We start from the raw sequence: 19,811 nt of genomic DNA, 5'->3' as shown, positions 1-19,811 counted from the left end.
TCTGGGAAACTGCTTCTGTAACATGTTCGGCAGGCTTGTGTGCTGAAACGTGCGAAATAACTTGGACAACGTGACGCATCCGTGAAGAATGACAATAATTTGAGCGCATTTTTCGTCCCCGCCCTCACCCCCGTTCCCCACAGGAGGAAGCGACTGCGGTCCAGTCGGACTTGTGTTCCAGTGTTAGACCTGTAGAGAGCAGCAGACGGTCTTACTGAGTCGTGTTCCGCGGCCCCGGCTGCATGCGCCCCGTACTGTACGCGAGGGGAGGGAGGGAGGAGCACTCGGGAGTATTTCTCTAGATATCATGTCCCTGTCGTGGCAGCCCGAGAACGCGACCGGAGCACTTTTCACGCACAGCGATTGTAACGAGCCCGAAGCGAATGCGTTAAAGAGCCGCGGCGGCACTGCGCGAGGCATTCGTTCGCTTGGCACGCGGCGCGCTGCAGAGTTGTTCGCTTAGATCTCCTCGCGGCGTGTTGTCAGGCTTTCACGCTTGCACTGGATACGGGGACAGGCTCGAGATTCTCACCAACGCCTGCCTTCTCAGACTCTCGTCCTCGCTAAGAACAACCGAAGATTTAAACGGTGAGTGGATCCCGTCTCTGATGGTCGCGTGTTCAGGCAGCGTGCCGTGCTTGAAGTGTTGGCGGGGTTGCATTGCACGAGGCTAACTCCAGTGCGGGCTAGTGGCTGCGTGGTTTGACAGATCAGCACCATACGACTCTTAGCAGGCTAGCAAATCAGTTAGCTGCCCTAGGGTAATTAAAAGCAGTTAGTTGCTCTAGGCTTATTAAAAGCAGGTTTGCTTGATAACAGGCAGGTACGACACATTGGAGAGGCTGATCGCACGTTTATTTATTTTTTTGGCGTTCGGTGACATCGCTGTGATGGTTTGAGGTTGCTGGTTGTAAAACTATACCTGTAATAGGCCTTGCTTGTATTTAAAACAACTCTACAAGCAAACATTTTAGTTTGCGTTCCCATCGGCTCACAATAACACATGTAAGGGCACACATGACCGAGCATAACCGGGCGGGCGGCACTGAATAGCCGTAAATTAACCAATCACAAAAACTTGTTAGGGAACGCTAGCTAGCTTGCTATAGCTAAAGATTTTGTAATATGAACAGGTAAGTTAAGTAAGGGTGAAAATAACAAAAAGCTTTCTTTATCTTTTTTTTTTTTTTTTACAAGTCGTCGCTTACACAGGTAACTGAAACGTTTTCCTTTAGCCTCATTGCGTCATTGTGCGATAGGCTTAGACTGCATCTAATGTTACAATCTGAAACACTTTGGAGTAATTACGCTGAAGCATATAAACTCATAAAAGTTTGTGTATAGACGAGGAAGTGTGTTATCTATGTTAAACTTCTGAACAATTGTTTGCTTTAAATTGTTGTTTTCTCATATAATATAAACCACAAAATCAATGTTCTGCAATAACTTAATGAGTTTTGATCCGATTTGATCTTTCAAATACTTGTTCTTGGTACACTTGACCCTGCAGTAGCATATGCCCGCTGTAACATAAGTGCAAGTCTTACGCATGCTTGTAAAAGAAGTGTATTTCAACTGATTGATGCTACACACATGCACGAATGTGTCTGACTGCATTATCCATCCATATCCATCCATGTGTTTAGTTTAGTGAACACTAGAGTCCACCAGCCGTGTGCGTAGGAGGCTGAGAGATGGCTTGCAGGCTCATACTGACAGTAGCCTGGCTTGACCTGTAACCGAGGGGAAGTGACCTTCCTTGGCCTCTCTGCCGGCAGTCTTGCTGCGGCCCGCGCTGGGCTATATGGGGCAACGACTGCGATACGTGGAATAAGGGTTCGCTTACATAAGCTTAGCGCCGCGCGTGGCTCGGTTGCCGACCTCAAAGCGGAGATGTCAGAGCCTCCAAAGAGCATGATGGGTAACTTAAGTTGCTTTGTTGTTCGGGACACTGTGGATGGGCTTTGGTTGCAATGTAAACATGGTTCGTTTTGTGGCTTGCCTTTTGAATAATGAATATATTGCCAGATAAATGTCACTACATATTTAAATACTGTGTCTTCTATACTGCTCGCTGCAGTGTCTTTTGGATTCAGTGAGTGTCCAAGATTCTGGAGAGGCGTTATTGATTCCACTAATCGTTCAGTTAATTTAATGTATGGTAGATTTTGCCTAAATATAGTTTTTATGTAATTGTCATATGCTTAATGTCATCATTGTTTAACATGGGGATTTGCATTACTTCAAATGAGACGAGTCCTGATCAGAAAAAAACCCTATTGTGTGGCGGTGTTCTTCAGGTCTAGGGCGCGACGACGTGTGGCGGCGTTCTTCAGGTCTAGGGCGCGACGACGTGTGGCGGTGTTCATCAGGTCTAGGGCGCGACGACGTGTGGCGGTGTTCATCAGGTCTAGGGCGCGACGACGTGTGGCGGCGTTCTTCAGGTCTAGGGCGTGACGACGTGTGGTGGTGTTCTTCAGGTCTAGGGCGCGACGACGTGTGGCGGCGTTCTTCAGGTCTAGGGCGCGACGACGTGTGGTGGTGTTCTTCAGGTCTAGGGCGCGACGACGTGTGGCGGTGTTCATCAGGTCTAGGGCGCGACGACGTGTGGCGGCGTTCTTCAGGTCTAGGGCGCGACGACGTGTGGTGGTGTTCTTCAGGTCTAGGGCGCGACGACGTGTGGCGCCGTTCTTCAGGTCTAGGGCGCGACGACGTGTGGCGCCGTTCTTCAGGTCTAGGGCGCGACGACGTGTGGCGCCGTTCTTCAGGTCTAGGGCGCGACGACCTGTGGCGGTGTTCTTCAGGTCTAGGGCGCGACGACGTGTGGCGCCGTTCTTCAGGTCTAGGGCGCGACGACGTGTGGCGCCGTTCTTCAGGTCTAGGGCGCGACGGCGTGTGGCGCCGTTCTTCAGGTCTAGGGCGCGACGGCGTGTGGCGGTGTTCATCAGATGTCGAGCTTGATAGAGATCCATACCTTCACTTCCTCAGGCCGACTTTTCAGAATTTCCTAGCAGAGCGTTTCATGTGTTTATTGGAGAGTGTGGTAGTGTACACAAACATGGCAATGAGAAATGAGAGTGGACTAAAGCTATTGTGACTGAAGCCAGCCCTCCCCCAGCCCTGCCTGCCACAGACTGCCAGTGTTTGTTGCTGTGTTAATAGTGTTAAAGCATCACACTATCCTGGGTTATACAGTTCTTATTTAATCCAGTGCAATTCAGTGAGGTATAATATTAACTTCTGCAGTCAATCATGTTTATTATTATGATTTTTAATTTTTTTTTTATGTAAAATGTGCAATTATTTCAGATTCATCTTTATCAGAAGGACATGCCATTCTTGTATCGGATAAATATGCTGTATTGTTTGGGTACAGCTAAGCCTAGTTCTCTTATCACCAGCAGGGTTCACTTGCACAATGCTTAGGCAGAAATCATATGGATTTTATTTAGATTTGTTTAGATTTATTTCAAAAAAACATTTTGGGAAATTTACTATTTTCTGCACACAAATCTTCTAGGAAAGCGAGTTCTCATGTCTGTCAGTAAGGGTCTTCAGACTGGTTGGGTGGTCTGTGGATAATGTCAAGGTCAAGGCAGAGGCTAAACAAGCCCATGTTATGTCCTGTATAGAGGGATTTTATTTAGCAGTGTCTGTCATAGCCAGATGTGATATTCACACACAAACTGATTACACCAGCCCCTTCAACTTTGATACATATTTTAGCATTCACAGACAACTTAGTTATCCATCTGAGAGTAATTGCTGTTTTTATTGATGGAATGGTTACCTTGCAGATGTGTGACCTGTTACATAATTCCATGCCACGCGGCCAGAAAGGCCTGTTAACCCTGCTCAGAGGGGGAAGGCGCACTCGCAAGCGACAGGGCTGAACTTTGAAATGGTTGGAAGCGTTTGCGCAGGCCCGATAAAGTCAGCTGCTGTCCTGCAGAACAGGGCGCAGTTTATCAGCGCACGGTTTGATCTCCCACCAGTGTCAGCTGCTGTCACTCTGGGCCTCCAGAGATAAAACCGCACACACAAACTCGCACCGACACGCACAGACGCGCCACAATGCACCCGAGCATACGCACGCGCACGCACACATGCACATACGCCCAGGCCTTTTTCTTGCCTGGCCCTTCATTCCTTGTTTGAGAGCTTATTTTAGAAAATTGGCTTTCCTCTTTTCCTCGCGTGTGCCCATTAGTAGCTTAACCTGAAATGCTAAAACCTCAGCAATGACATTTGCAGCCTGTATTGTTGATAAATGGAAAATGTGTTGTGTAAATAAATTACAGATGGTTTAGGGTGATGGGTCACAAATGCCTGTCCACAGACCTGTAGGCATGAAGAGCACTGGTCACTCCACAGAGTTCTACATCACCACAGAAACTAGAGTGCTAGTCACTCCACAGTGTTCCAGGCCACCGTAAACTAGAAACTGCATCGACGCCGATAATGCAAAATCACCCAGGTGGGAACTTTATTTAAAAAAAAAAAAAAAAAGAAGATGAAAAATGGTCTGTGTGAAACCACACCACAAGAGCTTGGTGGTGGATGCACAGTGAAGCTGATGTGATATGTGGAAGCGTGTGGTCCTGGAGGCAGGGTAAGGCTGATGGAAGCACATGCAGGAAGAGTGACCCTTATTCATATGGGTCCACAGCCAAGCAGGTTCCACCCAGCATTCTCAAGCAGTGCACGCACATCTGTTCTCATACCGGTATACATTATTTATATGATGTTGCAGCTTACTGGATGTGTGTGTGTGTGTGTGTGTGTGTGTTTTTAAAAAAAAAAAAAAAAAAAAAAAAAAAAAAAAAAAAAAATATATATATATATATATATATATATATATATATATATATATATATATATATATATATATATGCTGGCAAAAATTGGTATGCTAATATCGTAGCTTATGAAACAGCTATTGATTATTAATTTTAGTGCTTTGGAGTATGTTTCCGTAGAAGGTATTCAGAGAGTGTTCGGAAACCCGAGTGTTTGGTGCCAAAGGTTCAAGGTTTCTTTCCCTCAGGCTGCAGTAACGCATTTGTTCCAGTGTGGCCATGATGTCCATGTTGAGTTCTTGAGCTAGTCTGAAGATACACCACCCAGCCCCTCTGTGGACTCTCACACAAGTACACACATGCACACAAGGTTGGGCTGATAAGTGATTATACTGAGTATTGTGAAAATGTAAATTTAAATGATATTATGCAAACTATTGTTCTGTCACATGCTATGGTCACATGACTTTTGCTTGGAAATGGCTTCACCTTTACTTAACCAGTCCCTTTATACAAGCAATCTAATCTACAGTTGGTTAAAATTCATATAATAGAAAAGAAAGTGTTTAATTACACGGGCCAACAGAATTTTAACTTCTTTTTTGCTTCCCAAACTAAAATAGTGGACCTTGCAGCACTTTATGCTGAATTCAAATCTGTTACAGAACCTTTCTATCACACATGTCTTTTAAGTAACAGGACAATTAAATGTACTGTTAATTCCATATTATTTATTCATAAATAAGACTGGTATTATACATAATATTTACAGACATACTTCTGAAATGTATAGTTAGATTTTTGCCTGTATTTAATGTCAGGAACATTGCTCTTCAGTGCCCAGCAGTAGTCTGCCAACATAGAGGGGCTCTACTTTCCTAGGAGTGTTTTTCCATGTTACATATAATAACCTAGGAGCATACTTGAACAACAAACGTATGGGTGATGGTGACATTCTGAAAACATATTTTGGTATAGTATGCATAAATGCATAAGTATTTTTTATTTTTATTTTTTTGCAGGAAGCAAAATCATGGTTCCTGTTTTATAGTTAATATATAAAACAACATCAAATCATTAAAAAGTATGTTCCTGTATATATATTAATATTATATATACTTCTGTATTTGTTAAAACATTACTTGAAAAGACTATAATGTAGATTTTCAGTCTGGCAAAGGATGTAGTTGAACATGCAAAGGAAAGAAACCCCAGTACATGTGACCTCCTTTCTGATGGAGAGTGAAAAATGAATGAGCGTCTCCAGATGAAGGGTGTGGCCTGTCCAGAAGTTAGGGTGTTGGCAGTCTAGTTTGGCCATATTTTACTATTACATGTTACTTAAACCATTACATGTTAAATAGAAATGAAATTTGAGCACAAGTACTCTCTCCTATTTATCTAGTTTTAGACGCAAGTATAAAAACTACTAGTTTACATGAATGGATGTTCATTGTAGCAGTATGTTCCTGTCTGAACTTGTCAGTGTTAAAAATAAGTAACTGCTGGGGAGCTATACGTTAATATATAACCTGTAATATACGTAATATACGTAATATAACCCTAATATACGTTAATTATAACCTGTTATTTTTTTTCTCTTACATAGCGTTTTTTTTTTTCTTTTTTTCTCTGAATTAAGGTTTGTTTTTTTGTTTTTGTTTTTTTTCTGCTGCGCACTCATGGAGATGCATCAGATCATGTAAAGGTGTCCTGCCGTAAAGGCGTCCTGTACCTCTCACTTGGAGTACTGCAAAATTCAATTTATTTCATGATCGTGTTGTTTATTGCTGTCTTTTGCGAGAAGATAATGTTGGTCTAAATTTACATCATCACCCAGGCCACAAACAAGCCTCCCACACATAGAAACCGAAATATAAACACCAGCCTTTATTCAAATGGAGAACTGAGATGCTGTCATGTGCAGCCTCACTTCTTCACAGAGGTGGCGTGCTTCGTGCCCTGGTTTGATGGCATGCAGTTCTGTATTTCTGTGTCTCTGGCTGCTGTTGTGATGTCCAGTGGTTAACCAGCGGGGCACCAAGCCCGTGTTCACTGGAGCTGTTGTGTTTCAGTGGTGAACTAAAGTCTGCTCGTTGTTTCTTTAGTAAAATGAAAGCAAAAGCGGAGATGCCGTTTGGTCTGAGATGTGCGTGCGCATTGTGCCGTGACTTTAAAGCTGCGGTAAGCGATTCATCTTTGACTAAATGGGCTTTGCACCAATAAGAGCCGTCACTGAAATTGTTCCTTTAAGGAAAAAAAAAGAAGGCAGCAAGTCTCAGTAACCGTCCTGGGCTCTGTAATCGGCAGTCCGACGTTTACGTGCAGCCCCGCTGCATTAACCAGGTAGGAGAGACGTTCTGTAGAGAGGTTTGGATGGAGTGCGAGGCTGAGGGTAAAGCCTTCAGAGGCGACATCTGGAACTGAACAAAATCTGCAAAGTGGATTCCGGCTCCTCTAACGGGGGACGTGGTGCTGTAGCTGCCTCCTGGGTGATGTGTGTGTTTGTGGACATCCTGGCTTGCAGTAAATGTTGGATCTCTTTTGCGGTGGCAAAAACACCATAACGCTTCATTGTTTTGTAGCAAAGCCCCAGATCGTCAAGGCCTCTCCATTTATACGTGGGTGGCCAGCAAAGGTCACGACTGCTCCAACTTTTGAGTACTGTTCGCTAAAAAGAACAGCTAAAATATTTCGCAACTGTTTTCATCTTTCACCAGAGAACAAGTATCTCAAAGGCCTGAGTATTATCATTTTTGCATGCATTTTCATTTATTTTTGCCTGTCTAAGGGTTGGACTATGCACACTGTGTCAGATAGATAAGGCTGATTTATAAAGTAGACTGATTAATCTATTTATTGCACTCTAAACCTTATAGTTGCCATATGGTCTGTTGCATACATACGGTTTTAAATATTATCTTTGGTAATAACGTCTGTAGATAGTATAGAAGCTGAGTGAGTTGGAGGAAAATCAAAAGGCTTTATGGTAATGGAGCCATCATTTCTCCCAGTATAGATAAAAATAAGGAACTATGATAGGAAAGTGCTCTGGGTAGAAGCAGGGCCGTCGAGGGTTAACTTATTCTCATTCTCTCTGTCTCTCTCTGTCTCTCCATCTTCTGTGCATTTAACCATTTCTGTCAACAAACCCTTATGTCTTGTGTCACAGTTGGTGCTATATTTAGGGAAATGGTGCTCATGTTTTTTGAACTGTTCCTTGGAGTTGATGATCTTGGCATGATCCAGTTTGAAAGCTCTGGGTCACTGAAGGCACCCTCAATCAACTCAGCATGAAATGGGTCACTTGGGTAATGCAATGATTGCTGTTACAGGCATTTTTTTGTGTGTGTGTGTGTGTGTGTGTGTGTGTGAACCTCCGTGCACCAAGGATTCAAATGGAACTTCTTCCAGGAGTGCCTTGTCACCCCTAGGCTGGGCTTCCCCAGGTTGCTTTCTTCGCTATACACCTTTTGGTACTTTGGCCACCAAGGAGCCAATTATACAAGCATAATTCTCTGAAATAGAGGCCTGCTCACCAAAGGCTTCTGTATGAAGACCAAGGAAGGGCCGTAGCGTCGCTGTAGCTGATTCTTAAATAGCGTGCCATGTTTGTTTCATTTGAATTGGAAATTGCAGTCCTGCGTGTGAGTGAGTCAGGGTGGGAGGGTGAGTAATGGGCCGGCACAATGAGGGGATTAAGAACCCCGCGCCGTAGTTACTGGCCCCTGCTGGAGTCTGAACTCAGCCCCACATGGATACTCTCCTTCCACTGAAAGCTGGGCCATATTGATTTACAGTGGCACCATTTGGGTTTTGGTCACAGCCAAAAGGCCTCAGTATTGCTGACTGAAAGGTCTTCTTGGATCCTGCGTGGCAAATGAATGGAGATAAAAAAAAAAACAAAAAACTTTACATGTGCCACCGTGGTCAGTTGCACAGCACAGGTCAAAGGCTATTTCTCTGAATGGAGGAACAAACTGTGTTTCCATAGTTACTCCCCAACGCTGACGGAGTCACTGATTGCATGCAGGCTGGCAAAAACCATTGTGATCACCACTAGCCTGTGGCTCCTTAACCGGAAAAGACCGGAACAAGCGGCTCAAGCCCAAAAGTAAAAAGGAAAAGGGGAAAAAAGTTCCCGACAAGCACTCCATTTTGCCGGAGTTTAGTATCCGTGGTACTGTCCCCGCCCAGTCCAGACCCCGTATACATTTCTCGAGCAAATCCTAGAGTCAGTGCCAAAGTTGTTGGCAGCTGTTGAAATGAATCACGCGTACCGGGGCAGCAGAGACGAGCAGACGGGCCCACACAGGGGCGGCTGGTGCGAGGTGAGGCGGGGAAGGGGGTCAAATGCAGAGGTCACGTCCCGTAGTGCGCGAGATAACTGCAGTCGTGCTTGGGGGGGGGGGCCTGTGTGGACCCCGGCTTCACCTCGCCAGCACTCCGCGCCGCCGCTGTGTGCTCTGGTGAAGTTGGGCACAGGTTGCCGTCTTGCTTCCATCACCCGCTGTTTGCGAGAAGCCAAAGTCTCGTATCATAATCCATTGTGTTGTTTTGCTCATGTTGAGGTAAGAGAGGAGCAGTAGGCCTGTTGGATATTAGGGAAATGCTTGCTTTGCAATACTTTTAGTTGTCTTCAAATATCGTGATATTAAAATAAAAACCAAAACACAAAAGAGTGAACAGTAGCTAATTTAGTTTATGGAGGGTTGCATTTAGATGGGGCAATAATACAACTATATAGATTGTCTAGCATGTTAATATGCACCAGTCAAGCCTTGGTGTTGGGTAAAGAAGGCCTACCTTGTGTTGAAAATGATTTATGTTTGTTTGATCAGATGAACATTGTTATTCATCAAAACAACCACAGAGTACTCTACAGGAATGTGGGAATGTCTGAGATCAGGATGGATGCGTGCACACACACACACACACACACACACACACATACACACACAGGAGTGATTTATTAGAGGTCTCTTTTGCATATTGCAAACTGCTAAGGCTTTGAGGAATGATTAACAAACAGCGCATTGTGCAGGCCTAGTCATGAAGCGCATTTAGCACAGTAATAGATGCACAAACTGATTGACGTCTGCTTCCTCTTTGTCTTTGTTCAGTACTCGCACACAGGGCATTCCATGTGATTCAGGTCATAGGCTGGGCCTTTGTCAAGTCAAGTCAAATGTATTTATCTAGCACTTTTTACAGCAGTTGTCGTCACAAAGCAGCTTTACAATATCTGAGTCCAAGCCCCCAGTGAACAAGCCGAGGGCGACGGAGGCAAAGAAAAACTCCCTGGAGCATGAGGAAGGAACCTCTAGATGGACCAAGACTCGGGGACGGGGGGGGCATCCTCCTCCAGCTGACAACGGACACCGTAGCAGCAGTGGCTGTGAATGTTAAAACTGCAAATCCCGCCTGCCTAGAAGGTAATCAACATGGCGACTACAGAAAATTCATCTCAAAGCAACGTTCAGAGGTCTTAATATATATTCATGATGTCTGCTGTGTGAAGAGGCCGCCCGCATTTCTCGGGAGCTTTGCGCAAACACGACGATTCTGCATATCAGTTCTGCGGACAGTTTTCACTACGTAAGCAACTACATGCATTTTATCCCCAGCTGTTGTCTCTTTAGTACAGAGTTTGCATTTTTCCGTCGAAACTATGCAAGAGCTAATTAGTAGTTGTAGTGTGCGGACTCATCAGGTGATGTGGAAGCATGTGAATCTCATTTTTCCTGGGCAGTTGTTGGAGGAGTGTTGTTATCCAGGCGTGTCGAGTTAAACGTTGGAAGTGCGTGCTCACAGACCTGCTGCCTTCGCTCCGACCTGTTGCTTGTACCTGAGCTACTTGTTCTGGAGGAAGTCGAGCAGTAACTGAACACAACCTCGTGCTATCCATCAGATGAAAGAGATGCAAATGACAGGCTGGCAAGTTGTGGGTTGTTTTAAGCCCTTTGAAAGAATGTGGTGTGCACTGCTTAAGACATGCCACTGAAATGGCTCACATGGGGAAAAAAACAACAAAAAACAACAACAAAAAAACTTATTTACATCATTTCCTAACTGATCCAGTGTGGTTTAAGTATTATAATTTCGGCTTTAGTGTCCTCTATTACTGATGGAGTGCTTCATAGGAGTGTCTGTGTGTGTCTGTGTGTCTGTGTGTCTGTGTGTCTGTGTGTCTGTGTGTCTGTGTGTGTGTGTGTTAGGCCTAACAGACATCACGGTGTTGACATCAGACATTGCTGACAGGCATCATGGTGTTGAGCCATCACTGACACCATCTCCAGTGACTATCACAGTTATTTTGCTTCTTTTAAAAGCTGTGTACAACATTAATATGCTAAATTAAGCATTTTGTAGATTTTCCTTACTTCACTCATGTGCACATTAATGTTAAAACTACTGCTTTTTAAGCAAATGTGTACATTTAAAAATATTGGCCTAATAAACAGAAGCACTTATAGAGCGCTTTATTTGGAATAGAGGACCCCGACCAATGTCATATCAAGTGACTTTCACAAAAAGTCACACTTATGTTTTTTCTTGCAAGAGCTTGTTTTAATTAATTGATTAATGCAATTAATTAGAGAGTTGTTGGGGGCGAAAAAAAAAGAAGTGTAAAACAATGTCTATAAAAATGTATAGTGCCTTTGTAAGACTACCACTAGCCTGTGCCATTGTCCTCTTCCCTGTAGACCTCATATGCCTGTCAGGCAGACATTGGCCAGCTCGGTGGCAGTTTTAGAGAGCTCCACTTTCTGGATAGCCTAGTGAAATCTGAGCACAGCCTGGAGAGGCAGTGTTAGCCACGCAGCTCTATGAAGAGTGAACTGATACATCCATTAGGAGGTGGGTAGAGGTGCTCACACACACACACACACACACACACACACACACACCCCTCCCTGCAAGATGGTAGTACTGGCACCTACTCTGTGCGGTGCCCTTTGGGCCGTATTGGTTTCTGTTCTAGACACACTGCTGTCAGCGTGCTTCTTCCATTGGCTGATATTGACAAGAGGAGCAGCTTGCCTTTATGAAGCATGAGCCAAGTGATGTGTGCTGAGGACATAAAGATATTTCCATGCACTGTGGGTGGGATTACTGGTCCTGATCAAAGCAAGCGTTCTGCTGCTGTAACACTGTAACTTCTTAAATGGCCCTCCTTCTGCAATTTGGAACTTTTTATATATAAAAATGTGTGTGTGAGTGAGTGAGGTTGGTTTTTTTTTTTTTTTTAAATTAATTAATAAATTTTTTATTTTTAAAATTTTTTTTTTAAACAACCACATCTTAAGTGGCCTAACCGATCAGTCCTCTTCACAAGTTGTCACGGCTCCGTGTTTAATAAATTGATAAACTGATAAATTCTGTAAGTTGTGATATCATCTCAACATCTGTCTTCTATCGGTGGGACCGAAAAAGCCGGATGCAATGGTTTCGTTCCACGTGGAGTTGGCAGCGTCAACGGTTCCACGCGTTCCTCAGGCCCCCCGGTTTCCTCTGCGCGGGGTCCTGTCTCCAGCGGGAGCTGCTGTACGTATGAAAGCTAGACAAGGGCGAGATGGATACTCCAAGTAACCCACCTTTCCAACCCACATACCCCCTTCCCAGCTCTTTCCTAACTTTCCTCTTGTGGCTTACATTGATGACTTGACTGTTTTAAAAATCCACTCCGAGTCAGATAACGGTCGGAGGCACACAGCCCCGCCAGCGCAAAGGAGCCAGGAATCTCCTCTTCGCACTTTTGGCCAGTTCGAGTGGGTGGTGGCGGAGGGTGGAGGTCATGCGTCAGAGAAGCATTCCTTTGTCTGCGAGCGATGTCTAAACGGTGTCCGTGCTGGACCCTCCCTCTCCGAGTCCTCCTGAGCGGAGACGGGAGGCCTGTTTGGCTTGGCACCCAGGCTGTTGCCGATGGGCCTCATTTTGGATTCTACCTCAAGAGATCAATCTTATCCGCGGCCAAGTTTGTTCGCAAGCGCCTTTGCTGTAGCTTGTCTACCTACGGAGCTTTAATAATGGTAGGAGTGAAACCTGTATCGAGCAAAGGCACCTTCAGGGAATTTCTTTTCTCTCAAAGCATTTTGAGCAAACAATAAGAGATGAAACAGAGCTCCAGTAAAAACAGAGTTGTAACTCGTGAGTGGTGTTCTACTGATATTGTAAGGTAACCTACATTTTTGGTTTGGATGAACAGCATTCCTGTGCTGTACTGACGACTGGTCTGGTAAATGAGGAAAGAACATATCCCCAAGGGGGATGCTTGGCCCCCTGTGTGATTGCTGTCACAACCGTCCTGTAAGCTAGCAGAGGCGAACGGAAGCGCTCCTTTACAGTTCCACAAACTGTAAATAGTGTGATCTGTTGATGGGCTCGTTCTGTAACAGCAAACAAGGAGGTGTTTTTAGACAACCACCTCTAGCAGCTGTGTGTGTGTGTGTGTGTGTGTGTGTGTGTGTGTGTGTACATTTGCAGCATGCATTTCTTCTGCGGTTCACGGTACACGAGTCGTTTTCCGAGAATCTGAGTCTGTGTGAGGGGAGCTGAGGTTGCCAGTCACGCCGTGGGGCCCGTGTCTCTTCTTCACTACGCTGCGGCTCTTTCCCAAACATCTATTTCACATCCAAGGTATATGACACTTTTATTACCTGTTGTAGAATTCAGTATCTTCACAAGCACACCAATTTAGATTGAGAGAGGATTGCTTTTGAACTGTTTAGAAAGTGTAGGATTGCTTTGATCTGGATTAGGCTAAACATTTTTTGAAAAAATGTTCGTCCCGTCTGTCAGCAGGAACTTCTTGTCCTCCTCTGCGTACTTCTGTCTTGGGCTGCTCAGTCTCAGCTTCACCGCACGCCGAGGAGGAATTTCAGTAACCTGGACCGTTGTTATCGGAAGGTGTCAGTACACAGCGAAGATTTGCTATCTGTCTCTCGAGATAAATTTTGGTTGAACCCTTTTGTGACGGTAGTTCCGCGTTTGGGGCTCAACGTGGGTGCGTCAGGCTCAGACATGCACGTCCTTGCCTGCGAAGATATTCATCAGCCTCGAAGCGCCGCCAGTGTTTGGGTTGATGGGTTTGAGCACATATGCGGATATTTCTGTACTCAAAAGTTTTTCACCACCTTTTGACCCAGAGGTGGGAACTGGACTGGCGACCAGGAATGGGCTTGCTAGGGAGGTTTCATTGAACTCTCATTTGGTTTGCTACACGTTCTTTTAAGTGAGAAAGTAAAAAGCTGTGCTTCACCTGTGATTATCGAGCCCTTAATAAACTGCAGCACGCTTGAGTGATGAAGCACTTTTTGTAATTGATGGTTAAAAATGAAGAATTGCAGCTCAGTAATTTGCATGGGGAGATTTCTGCTCTTTATTCCATGATCTTTCAGGGTAGAGTAAGTGTTTTTGGCACACTGTGTAATCAATGTATTGTGTGCACCTGCATTTAATATTATATACATTGTTCAAGGCATCAAAAGAGCTACATTTCTAATTCTTTTGGTATGCATGTTGGACGGGGTCCTAGGGTGTTGGTGCCAGACACCCACAGACTAACGAATTAGGCTCTTTTTACTTTTCAATGAAAAATTTCACCACAGTACCTCAGGGCAAAGGGAAAAAAAGAAGCGTAAATTAGTTTCCAACAGTAGTGTCCTGTGTCAAGGTGGGAGGAACCAGCATCCGTTTAAGTGACCCACATAGTTTAGCGTGATCCATGGCCCTCCCTTCTCGTCTGACGGTAACCGAGAGCTCCCCTTCATATTGCCACATACAGCAGGTAACTAAGAACCAAAAACCAAAATGTATTCCCTCCTCACCCAGGCTTTTCAAGCCAGCTAACGTTACCAACTTGGCTTTCACTTTGCCGTGTTTTTGGCCACTGGATAGCAGTCAGACCTCCTCTTTTGACTTTATGTTTCTAGCAGCAAGTCTGTAGGATTGTGTGGTGTCCATTTAATTCATTGTGAGTGCGCTGACCCCAACCCATGGTACGTGGGCCCAGATATCTACAGTAACACCTGATATTCAGTGACGAGATCAAAATGTGAAAGTTCGCAAGATATCGTCTTGCCTTTTGGCTTCAAGTTCGGTTTTGCGCTGCATCATACAAGTGGTCCACATGAGCGTTGCCTGCCTCCAGCCACCACTGACGATGTTCGTCTCCCGGCTACTGTCTCCATCCATCACAGTGGGTGACCTTTTCTGCTCTAGCTCCGCCTGAAAAGGACACGAGACTTCCGCCAAATCAGCAAGTCTGAATGTCGTCAGTAATCTTTCCTAATCGAATCTTGCCTTCAGTATTCACTGAGGTTCCCGCCCCCTCCAAAAAAAGAGAGGCTTTTATTCAGAAGGTTTTTTTTTGTTTTTTGTTTTTTTTTGACTTTGAAATGCTCTATTTAAGAAGTCTACTCTGAAAGGCCAGTCTGTCCTGCACAGCTAATATCATGTTCTGGTACTACCTTTCTATGACATTTTGCCTGCTGCTTGTAGAACCATTAGTCACGTGTGTGTGTGTGTGTGTGTGTGTGTGTGTGTGTGTGTGTGTGTGTGTGTGTGTGTGTGTGTGTGTGTGTGTGTGTGTGTGTGTGTGTGTGTGTGTGTGTGTGTGTGTGTGTGTGAGAAAGTAAGCTGCAACTCCAGAATTCCTCCTAACAGCTACATTGCATTACAGCAACACACTGACCAGTACATGTCTTTGATGGCAGTTTTCCTTAAATTCTTTTGTGCTTTTGCTTGACCTACAGTTACTTTCTGTGTAATTACATTTATAAGAGATTATATTTGTTTAAATATAATCAATCGTAGGTGAGTATTGACATTAATAATGGCAGATGTGGGTATGGAAATATTGATCAGGCCCCATCTACCTGAGCCTTCTGCATGAATGCATCCTGGAAAGTTAAATGTCTTCCAAGTTACAGAATGAAATTTGAATGTGACAGGAAGGGGGAAGCCCTCTGCTGAGGGTCATGTCAACCCAGACTTTTCTGTGTGTTCCAGCACATTTACCAAGGTGTGCTGAAAAAGTTATTTGGCTGGCCTTGGTTTTTAGGTCGGCGACCTCACGGAGCTATAGGATTATGTCAATAAGCCTTTTAGAGGGAACCTGGTAGCATGAAGCCTGTGATGGTGAACTTTGAACTTTGGGGGCTACCCGCCCCCCAACCTGTGTCAGTCAGCAGGTTCTGAGCTCTGCGTGGATTCATTTTCTCCTTTCTGCTGACAGCTAGATAAGTGTCTGCCCTGACAGAGTTCCTCTGATTCATCTGCACAGTTTGATTACATATGAATTAAACTTAATTGTCCTAAACCTCTCCGATAGTGGTGACCTGTGATCTTGGTCAAGATCCCAGGTTGCTGTGCAGTAGTTTTCTTCTCTTGTTTTTGTTGTTGCTGCTGGTGTATTAAGAAGATCTGTGTATATATATATATATATATATATATATATAAAAAATCAATCTAAAAAAAAAAAAAAATCTGTTCTGGACAAGACCTCTTTCATAGAACTCACTCTGGGAAAAATCTTCAAGAATTGTGCTTGTTGCCATGGCAGCATGTAACCTATGTCCCTTGCAGTCTGTCGTATCCTTCGCATCAGGGAAGGTGTTTTAAACTCTCCTTCTCCCTCCTCGGAATTGGAAATAAAGACATTGATCAAGATGATTTAAACCTCTGTGCTATAGCAGCTTATGACTGTGTCATTGAGGAGAAAGAGTACAGTAAGTTAAGACTGTAATTTATCATGTAGTAAGTTGATAACTTGACCTGGGAGCCTTGCAGTGTCTGTGAGCATGATATCATAAGCCTATGTGCTTATTCTCACAGATCACATCATTACTGCACAGAGCTGTGTGCTCACCTAAACCTAGCAGTCATTTCCTTATAGAATATTTTTCACATGGTTCATTCCAGATTTCTTATGAAACTGGCGTATATGACCTTTTTTTTATACTTTATATTATTCGTGTCTTGGGAAGCTCTCTGTGTGTGAAAGGGAGAGTGCATAACTAATAATATATTCTGATTAATGTAATTATTCTAATCAACCATTATCATTACTTTATGCCACACCTAATGAATATTTTGATGCCATACACTTATTCATGTCGGTCATCCTGACACCTTGATCAGACACACTGCAGGTTGGTCTGATGCCAGAATAGGTGAAGTTCATTTTTTTAAACGTAGCTTGGCAACTTTCCAGGTTTCGCCTAGAGCCAGAATCCATTGGAGAGCCATCAGTTTGAAACCCCCCAGTGGCTGTCCTCTGAGCTGGCTGGGCTGCACGCAGCGTGTGCAGACGTCTGGCAGCGAGGACATCGTCAGACAGTCACAGGGGCTCTCGCAGGGCAAGAGAGAGAATGACTGACTGACTGACTGACTGAGGCAGTAAGGGAGGGGAAAAAAACCAATAAAAACGAACAAACTAAAACAACCCAAAGATTGTTTCGGTTTCCTTGGAGTCGCACAGAGCAAGCACCACATTCGCACGCGGGAGTAGAGTCAGAGGGTCTGTGTGTTTTTGGCCCTGTTAATTAGACGTTAGGCATCTGTGTGGAAGGGTGTAGCGCGTCTCCGGTGAAGCCCGTGTGGGTGGATTCCGCGGCATATCTGTGCCAGCTTTGCAGCCTCGTCGTTCATGCCTTGCCGAGGGCTGCGCGTGGTAGTGAGCAGAGTGAAGCCACGCTTCCAGTGCGCACCACGGTTATTACTTCTACTCTATTCTGGTACCATATAGGTGGTTTCTCTGGTGCCATGCAGGTGTGACTCGATGTTTGAGATGTTCTGAACGAACTATGGAAAGGTGCCTGCGCTTAAGACGTATTGCGCAACCGGTTTGATTTGCATGCCGTGAGATTTTAATGAGGGACCTCTCAGGAGAGACCATTTCCTGATCAGAAGGCTCATCGGAAGCATTGTGCATGAGTGCAGGAAGGAAATGGGTGAGCAGGGCAGTAATGGCAACACACCAGACAGCACGGCGGCTTTATGCTGCTGGCGTAGGAATAAAGGGCTTTCTTTATAAATAAAATAAAACTGAAAACTAAAAAGCCGCTTGAAGTCTTCTGTGGTGTCGCTTTAAGACCACAGGCAGCGTGGTATGTGGTCAGTGTACCTGGTCAATAGGCGTGTTCTACGGGCCCTGTAGGCCCCTAGGTTGTGCGTTTTGGCACGGGACAGATTTTGGTGCGCAGCGTGCCGCGGCCTCCCTGCAGAGGGACACGGCCCCGCTACCGACATCGGGCTCCTCTCTGCTTCCCCTCCTCTGCTGCTCCCTGTTTGTTTTTAGTTTGTGTTTCAGCTGGAGAATTGTTTGGGCCAACTGGAAAAGCGTGTGCTCGGGGACACGGGGAGGGGTGGAGGAGATGCTGTTTACGGTGTTGGTTATTCAACCTTTGTTACTCACCCCCACACACTATTTGTAACGTAACCCAAGCCCACCGGCTAGTGGATGTACAGGTAAGCCAGGAGTTGGCTTTGGGCTGGGCAGCACTCGTCTGTCTGTAGCTGGAAGAACAGGGCGGGGAAGCCTCTGCCTCTCTGATCTCCTCATGCTTTTGCCCCCACTAACATCTGCTTTCCATATCCTTACGGGGCTAAATGGGCGTTCCAAGGATTTTACCAATTTTGTTTATATTGTTTTGTTTATGTTGCATTGTAATTTGGCTCAGATAGTTTTAGGTGGATGATGCTGATGGTTTTTGCTGGATTGTGTAGAAGTGATTGGCCCCTCACCGCTGTGGAACACGGAGGGCATGAAACGCCACCTCAGCAGTTTTACATCCCCACGTACGCTTGGGATTTGCATTGTAAAACAAGGTTTGCAATTTATATAATCCCTATATTCCATAAAACATATGACCCTTACTCCATAAAATATACTACCCAAATCTGCAGTCACACAAACGTGAAGCAGTGGGGAAATGGCAAAGCCCTGCGTGAACATTTTCTCTCTCTCGTTGCAGACTTCTCTTTGAATGTGGAAATGTTGACACCGATTATTATTGTATTTGTGAATTACAGGGGCAGTGCTCTATACATATACCCGGGTAACCACCATGACTTCCTGTCGAGACTGACCTAGCGAAGCACGATACCATGGCCTTTCGCTCGGAAGGCTAGTGAAAACTTTTAACGTGCATTTGAACTTTGGATGTGTACAATGTGGGTTACATGGTGTGCTGTGCTGTTTCTTTGCAGTTTTAAACCCTGCCCAGAACGTGGGTTTGAGTCGTCAGATAAAAAGAATGATTTCGTTCTTTTGTCATTTTCATGATGGACTTTCTCACAGTCTCTCTCTCTCTCTCTCTCTCTCTTTCAAACTCCCTTTCCCTCTCTCCAAATGTTGCATGCGGTGTGCAGTAACAGCTGCTGCTGTGGATGAGGTTGCCATGGTGAGGTCCCCCGTAGTGTTTCTGTGGCTTCCTGTCCCTTTCCGCCAGGGAGCTGTTCATTTTTTTTCCATGTCAGGAGGAAGTTGTTTGTTGATCTTTGGCGGGAGCCCTCAGGAGGCGTCGCGCGCTGGCCGTGGCCGGAGAGGACGCTCGCTTGGCTAATTAGGGTGCCTGGTGATGAACGCGAAAGGAGTGCGCCCCTTCTTGCTCAAGATGCATATTGGAACTGTAAATCCAGTGGAACTGGACTAACATGTCTGTAATCCAGTCCATGTTTAGATTTACTAACGTTCGTAATCCAGTCCATGTTTACATTTCCACTCTGTGTTTTTGCTCTTGTTGTAAACTTTGCTTTGGTGCCAGTCTGCCAGATAAGCTCTGTATTCCATCCTGTGGATACTGCTTGTGATTTCATGGAATGAATTCTTAAAAAACGGTTCGCGCGCTCAGATGAGTTGTGTTTATTTTGGTGACCCTTCTGGGGTCGCTGTTTGCTGTCCTCCTCATAGTTGCTGAATCTTTCCAAGCACAGTCTGCACTGAGTGACTCCAGTGGTGGGACTTCACATCAGTGGCAGTCGATGAGATTGGCAGTTGCTTCAAAC

At 45.0% G+C, this 19,811-nt stretch overlaps 1 protein-coding gene across 2 annotated transcripts in view; it reads left to right on the top strand.

The window, feature by feature from the left end:
• The first annotated feature begins 303 nt into the window (after window positions 1–303).
• thrab (thyroid hormone receptor alpha b) overlaps window positions 304–19,811 on the top strand; it is a 92,463-nt gene continuing 72,955 nt past the window's right edge. Inside the window, exons 1-2 of one of the 2 annotated variants that reach the window (XM_035533776.1) lie at window positions 304–588; window positions 13,287–13,439. The gene's annotated coding sequence lies outside the window, so the exon portion shown is untranslated. The remainder of the gene's footprint in view (window positions 589–13,286; window positions 13,440–19,811) is intronic. The other variant, XM_035533775.1, reaches the window with a different exon arrangement.

The sequence above is a fragment of the Electrophorus electricus genome, chromosome 14, assembly GCF_013358815.1.
Source record: "Electrophorus electricus isolate fEleEle1 chromosome 14, fEleEle1.pri, whole genome shotgun sequence".
Lineage (NCBI taxonomy): Eukaryota > Metazoa > Chordata > Actinopteri > Gymnotiformes > Gymnotidae > Electrophorus > Electrophorus electricus.
Note: the sequence above shows the minus strand (reverse complement) of the source record. Positions and strands in the feature narration are given on the sequence as shown.